This window comes from Nycticebus coucang, chromosome 14 (genome assembly GCF_027406575.1).
Source record: "Nycticebus coucang isolate mNycCou1 chromosome 14, mNycCou1.pri, whole genome shotgun sequence".
Taxonomy (NCBI): domain Eukaryota; kingdom Metazoa; phylum Chordata; class Mammalia; order Primates; family Lorisidae; genus Nycticebus; species Nycticebus coucang.
Window position 1 is genome coordinate 11,881,909 of NC_069793.1, and position 7,521 is coordinate 11,889,429.

Below are 7,521 nucleotides of genomic sequence, written 5' to 3' on the forward strand. Positions count from 1 at the left end.
GAAGTATTCTCCCAGGCCAATTTTCTCAAGCGTTTCCCCTGCACTATCTCTAAGAATATTTATAGTTTCATGTCTTCAGTTTAAGTCCTTTAACCAGTGAGAGTCAACTTTTGTTAGAAGAGAAAGGTGTGGGTCCAGTTTCAGTCTTCTACAAATTGCCATCCCAATTCATCCAGCACCATTTATTGAATAGGGAATCTTTCTCCCAATTCATATTTTTAATAGGCTTATTGAAAATCAAATTATGATAAGTGTCTGGGTTCACCTCTTGGTCTTCAATTCTGTTCCATACATCTACCTCTCTATTTTTGTGCCATGACCATGCTGTTTTGATCACTATCGATTTATAATATAGTCTGAAGTCTGGAAGTGTGATTCCTCCTGATTTGTTTTTATTTCTGAGTATTTTATCCTTTTTCTATATGTCTGGACTTAATTTAAGAATTTTGGTGATCTTGAATCTCTGGTTTGGCCCACCTGCCTCCACTCCAGTCTTCACCATGTCCATCAGGGTTACCCAGAAGTCCTACAAGGTATCCACCTCTGTCCCACAGGCCTGCAGCAGCCACTCCTACAGCACTGGGCCCGGTGCCAGCATCAGCTCCTTGAGCTTCTCTTGGGTGGGCGGTGGCAGCTTCCACAGTGGCCTGGGCACCGGCCTGGGTCTGGGTGGAGGCTTCACCGGGCTGGAGGTATGGGGGGCATCACAGCTGTCACAGTGAACCAGAGCCTGCTGAGCCTGCTCAACCTGGAGGTGGACCCCAACATTCAGGCCACACGCACTCAGGAGAAGGAGGAGATCAAGACCCTCAACATCAAGTTTGCCTCCTTCATCGACAAGATGCGCTTCCTGGAGCAGCAGAACAAGCTGCTGGAGACCAAGTGGAACCTCCTGCAGCAGCAGAAGATGCTGGCAGCAACATGGACAGCATGTGTGAAAGCTCCATCAACAGCCTTCAGCAACAGCTGGACACACTGGGCCAGAAGAAGCTGAGGCTGGAGGCGGAGCTTGGCAACATGCAGGGGCTGGTGGAGGACTTCAAGAATAAGTAGGAGGAGGAGATCAACAAGCGCACAGAGGTGGAGAATGAATTTGTCCTCATCAAGAAGGATGTGGATGAAACGTCCATCAACAAGGTGGAGCTGGAGGCCCGCCTGGAAGGGCTGAGTGACAAAATCAGCTTCCTCAGGCAGCTGTATGAAGAGGAGCCCAGTGAGCTGCAGTCGCAGATCTCGGACATGTCTGTGGTCCTATCCACGGACAATAGCCACTCCCTGGAATGGACAGCATCATTGCTGAGGTCTGTGCCCCATACCAGGAGATGGCCAACCGCGGCTGGGCTGAGGCTGAGAGCGTGTACCAGACCAAGTAGGAGGAGCTGCAGGTGCAGGCTGGGAAGACTGAGATCTCCGGCATGAATCGGAATATCAGCGGGCTCCAGAATGAGGTTGAAGCTCTCAAAGGCTAGAGGGCTTCCCTGAAGGCCTTCATCGCAGATGCCGAGCAGCGTGGTGAGCTGGCTCTTAAGGATGCCAACGCCAAGCTGGCCCAGCTGGAGGCCGCCCTGTGTCAGGCCAAGCAGACATGGTTCAGCAGCTGCAGGAATACCAGGATCTGATGAATGTCAAGCTGGCCCTGCACGTGGAGATGGCCACCTACAGCAAGCTGCTGGAGGGCGAGGAGAGCCGGCTGGAGTTGGGGATGCAGAACATGAGTATCCACACAAAGACCACCAGGGGCTATTCAGGGGGCCTGAGCTTGGCCTACGGGGGCCTCCCAAGCCCTGGCCTCAGTTATGGTCTGAGCTCCTTCCAGATCGGCTTTGGCTCTGGTGGAGGCTCCAGCTCCTTCAGCCACACCAGCTCCAGGGCTGTGGTTGTGAAGAAGATTGAGACCCGAGACGGTAAACTGGTGTCTGAGTCCTCTGATGTCCTGCCCAAGTGAACTGCCACTGTGGCCCCTCCAGTCTACCCTCTCACACGGCTGTCACAGAGGCTGTGGGGAAGGCAGCTGTGCCAGGGAGCACATGGAACAGGAGACCCACCTGAGGCTCAGCCCCATCCCTCAGCCTCAAGATGTCACCCTGGATAGAGTGCTGTGGCATCACAGCTCACAGCAACGTGCAACTCCTGGGCTTAAGCGATTCTCTTGCCTCAGCCTCCCAAGTAGCTGGGACTACAGGTGCTTGCCACAATGCCTGGCTATTTTTTGGTTGTAATTGTCATCGTTTGGCAGGCCCAGGCTGGATTTGAACCCACCCGCTCTGGTGTATGTACTGGCTCCTTAGCTGCCTGAGCTACAGGTGCCAAGCCAAATTTTTTTATTTTTAAAATAAAATTTCATTTATGTATGGAAACCCCAAGCCTTTGAGTAAACCCCTTTAGGATCCTCTTTTACTCTTGGGGACAGTCCCGCATTAGTATTCCTTTCTTTTTGTTGTTTTTTTTTTTTTTTGAGACAGAGCCTCAAGCTGTCGCCCTAGGTAGAGTGCTGTGGCATCACAGCTCACAGCAACCTCAAACTCCTGGGCTCCAGCAATTCTTTTGCCTCTGCCTTCCAAGAAGCTGGGACTGCAGGTGCTAGCCACAGCACCCGGCTATTTTTTGGTTGCAGCCATCATTGTTGTTTGGCGGGCCCGGGCTGGATTCGAACCTGCCAGCTCAGGTGTATGTGGCTGGTGCCTTAGCCGCTTGAGCCACAGGCGCCGAGCCAGTATTCCTTTTAATGACTTTGTTGTGTCTGCTTTTTGTTGGAAGGTGTTTGAATATTTGGTTGCTGCATGGAGGTCTGAGTTTCAGTTGATCCTCTAGATGTGTACAAGTCATTTGTGACCTTAAGGACATCTTGATTTGAGTTAGGTAGGAGAATGTAGATTCACAGCAATAAGTGGTTGAAAAGTAAGAAAGCATTTTTTTTTTTTTTTGCATGTTGCTGAGAGCTGGGTATTCTACTGTATTTTTCCATGTTTCAACTGGATTTTTCTTAGAATCAAACAATAACTTTAAGATGTCATCTACTGAGAGGCCAATCAATTTCATTTGTAGTTCTTTAGGTGCCTTGGTGATACCAACTAGGTGAGGCTGAAATGCTAATTTGAGTGTGATGTCATGATTCTCAAGGATAGTCAGGCTTTGATTGTGTTTTCTAATAATAGATCTATTGAAGCTGTGTTTTCTTCAAATGATTCCAATAGATCATCCTGATTATTGATGACCTTTGCTAACTGGGGAAAATGTTCATCAAAAATTTCATTTTAAAGAAGAAGTATTTTGAAAAAAGATAGCTTTTTTCTAAATGCTTGGAATTTTTGCATATATCATATACAGACTTAGTTTTATCTTGCATAGAAATATTCAAGTCATTTTGATTTGATATATCACACAGAAACACTGCATTCCTATAGAAACCTTTCAATAATTCAGTGCTGATTCTGTTCTTTATAAAATATACCTGTCCTCACAGAAATAAAATTTTGACTAACACCTGTCCCTGCAATAGCCAATGCACTTTAGAAGAATATAGCAAACCCACACTGAATACCTCATCACTCAACTTTAGCATGTTACAAAACTGAGGATGCCATGTTACATTTGCACAAATATAGTTAACAATATATTTTGCCGGGTGAGGTGGCTCATGCCTGTAATCCTAGCACTCTGGGAGGCCGAGGCAGGGCTTATAAAAAATGATTTGTTTGCACTTAATAAAATAAATGACCCAACGGGAAAATTCAACATTCTAAAGATAACATCTAGACTCAGACTTCATGCACTTTCCATCAAAATGTACATAGGCTTTAGGGGAGAGCATATTTTTCAAAATGATTCCAAATATTATGATAAAATTCAAATGAACAAAAAATAATCAAGAAAAATTTGAGCAAGAAGGAGGTGCCTGTAGCTCAGTGGATAGGGCGCCAGCCACATGCACCCAGGCTGGCAGGTTCGAACCCAACCCCGGCCAGCTAGACAACAATGACAACTGCAACAAAAAATTAGCCGGGCATTGTGGTGGGCGCCTGTAGTCCCAGCTACTTGGGAGACTGAGGCAAGGGAATCGCTTAAGCCCAAAAGAGTTTGGGTTGCTGTGAGCTGTGACACCGTGGCACTCTACTGAGGGTGAAATAGAGAGAGTCTGTCTCAAAAAAAAAAAAAAATTGAGCAAGAAGAATGAAAAGGGTCATGCCCTGTTTAATATTACCATATATTGCTATAATAAATATGCTCACAGTGCAATAGATGGCAGGCTAATAGAGCAAATGCAGAGGAAAAATCAATATGTATTATGATAGGTCCTTAGTAACGCTTTTTATCTGGAAACATATTTTTAAACTCAGGGAAAGTTTCTTGGCATTCTACCAAGGGCAACATAGTAAGACTGTTTCAAAAAAAAAAAAAGATTAAAATTTGGGCCATTTATTTATTTGTTTGAGAACAGCACAGGGATATTGCAGGAAGGAAAGGGCTTGTCTTGTCTTCCTGGTCCCAGAAAGCGCTGCTTTTCCTCGCTCCTGCTGCATGCTCTGTCAGTAGTGCATGTGCTTGGGGACGTCCGGTGCTGGTCTGCTCCAGATGGATGCTAAGAGCCAGAAGGGTCTCACTCTGTTGCCCAGGCTAGAGAGCAGTGGCATCACCGTAACTCACTGCCACTTCAAACTCCTGGGGTCAAGCCATCCTCCTGCCTCAGCCCCCTGAGTAGCTGGCTGTACAGGTGTGCGCTACCACGCCCAGCTAATTTTTCTATTTTTGTACAGATGGGGTCTTGCTCTTGCTCAGGCTGGTGTCAAACTTCTGGCCTCAAGCAATGTCCCTGCCATGGCTAGGATTACAGGCATGAGCTACTGTGCCCACCCTAGACCTTGAATTTTTATCTTTCATTTCCATTCAAAACTGCACCACAGCCAGGCTCGGCTCACGCCTGTAATCCTAGCACTCCTGGAGGCTGAGGCAGGAGGAACCCTTGAGCTCAGGAGTTTGAGACCCGCCTGAGCAAGAATGACACTCCATTTCTACTAAAACATAGAAAAACTAGCCGGACATCATGGTGGTTGCCTGTAGTCCCAGCTACTCCAGAGGCTGAGGCAAGAGGACCACTTGAGCCCAGAAGTTTGAGGTTGCTGTGAGCTATGACACCAAGGCACTCTACTTAGGGTGACAGAGTAAGACTCTGTTTCAAAAACAAAACAAAAATGACGGAAACTGGGCGGCTCCTGTGGCTCAGTGAGTAGGGCGCCGGCCCCATATGCCGAGGGTGGCGGGTTCAAGCCCAGCCCCGGCCAAACTGCAACCAAAAAATAGCCGGGTGTTGTGGCGGGCGCCTGTAGTCCCAGCTGCTCGGGAGGCTGAGGCAAGAGAATCGCGTAAGCCCAAGAGTTAAGAGGTTGCTGTGAGCCGTGTGCTGCCACGGCACTCTGCCCGAGGGCGGTACAGTGAGACTCTGTCTCTACAAAAAAAAAAAAAAAAAAAAAAATGACGGAAACTTTAAAATTAAAAAAAAATAAAATAAAACAAAAAACAAAAACAAAAAAACAAAACAGGAGGCACCTATAGCTCAGTGGTTAGGGCGCTGGCCACATACACTGAGGCTGGTGGGTTCAAACCCAGCCCAGGCCAGCTAAAACAACAATGACCACTGCAACAACAACAACAACAAAATAGAGAGACATTGTGGCCGGTGCCTATAGTCCCAGCTACGTGGGAGGCTGAGGCAAGAGAATCGCTTAAGAGTTTGAGGTTGCTGTGAGCTGTGACACCACAGCACTCTACCCAGGGTGACAGCTTGAGACTCTTGTCTCAAAACAAACAACAAAACAAAACAAAAACAACCCCCCCCAAAAAAAAACACCTGCATCACAGATATTTTGATATCGTATGTTGAATTTTCATTATCATTAAAAGTGTAGTTTCCCTTATGAATTTTTCTTTACCCCATGGACTATTTAATTTCTAAATATTTAGTGGTTTTCTGGTGTGGCATTTATCAGTATACTGCTTCTCAACTCCAGATTCACTCTTGGGTATCTGTTCTGTGAGAACAGGGCTGACGCTAGGCTTTTAATCGTTACAGTGAGCACAGTGTTTTGTCAGCAGAGGGCACTAGAGAGACACCACAGCAATAAAGAGGCTCTTCCTGGTTCTAGGGTGCTGCTCCCTTTCCGTTTCTCTCTGGAAGGTATGGATGTCAGCTATGACCTTGTGACTAGTTTCAAAAGAAGCCAATTACAAAAACCGGGACTGCGGTAGGCATGCTGGTTTTTTTTTTTTTTTTTTTTATATGAATGTGTTTCTTTGTTTTTTTTTTTTTGGCCAGGGCTGGGTTTGAACCCACCACCTCTCGCATATGGGACCGGTGCCCTACTCCTTGAGCCACTATACTGACATTGTCTTCTTTTTGTTTCCCTTTTTTAAATTTTATGTACAAATTGTTGGAAGGCGACTTCACAGTTTAGTCTGTAGGTAACAGAACACTTAATGGGTTCATAAAATATTTGGAGAGTAATTAATATAACCAGCTGTGGATACAGTGACCATGAGACTGTGTGTCTTACCATTTTAGGGAAGGCTGAAAACTTCTTCACTTTCAAAAAGTGTGGAGATAGGCCGGGAGCAGTGGCTCACACCTGAAATCCCAGCACTCTGGGAGGCGGAGGTGGGCGGATTGCTTAAACTCAGGAGTTTGACACCAGCCTGAATGAAGAGTGAGACCCCTGTCTCTATTAAAAATAGAAAAAATAGCTGGGCACTGTGGTGTACACCAGTGTTTCTAGCTACTCGGGAGGCTAAAGCAAGAGGATCTCTTGAGCCCAAGAGTTTGAGGTTGCTGTGAACTATGATGACACCATGGTATTCTACCTACGGTGACAGAATGAGACTCTGTCTTTAAAAAAAAAAAAAAAAAACATGGAGATATTTTGTTAGTAGGAATATAGCTAATAGAGGAGTTTAAAATATGTGTAAAGGGTGCATGTAGACATGGAGTAGTTATCTATTTTCTGCCTCTCAGCTCCATTCTTACCCTGGGGTGCTTGTTATGAAATAATAGCCTGGACTGAAAGCATTGGACCCATACAGTGAGCACAGTGTAGATAACTCTGCAGGGACATTCAGGAAAGGAAGGGCTTGTCTTGTCTTCCGAGGTCCAGAATGCTCTGGTTTGCAAAGTCATTTGGAAAAGCAGAAAAAAAATTAAACATAATCTTCATATTTACCCAGAGATTATTTCTGATGTGCTTCATTCCTTTCTGAGGATCTGAGTTTCTAGCTGTTATCATTTCCCCTTAGACCAAAGATGTCCTTCTTACAGTATAGGACTAATTCTAGTTTCCTTTTATTTGAAAATGTCTCTATTTCAATTTCTTTTTTTTTTTTTTTTTTTTTGAGACAGAGTATCACTATGCTGTCCAGCCTACATTGCTATGTCATCATCATAGCTCACTGGAACCCTAAACTCCTGAGCTCACGTGATCCTTCTGCCTTAGCTTCCTAAAGTGGTAGGAGTATAGTGTGAGCCACTGTACCAGG

General features: G+C 45.7%; 1 pseudogene; it reads left to right on the plus strand.

Moving 5' to 3' along the window:
• The first annotated feature begins 461 nt into the window (after nt 1–461).
• On the plus strand, nt 462–2,053 carry LOC128565903 (keratin, type II cytoskeletal 8-like; annotated as a pseudogene).
• Nucleotides 2,054–7,521: the final 5,468 nt, after the last annotated feature.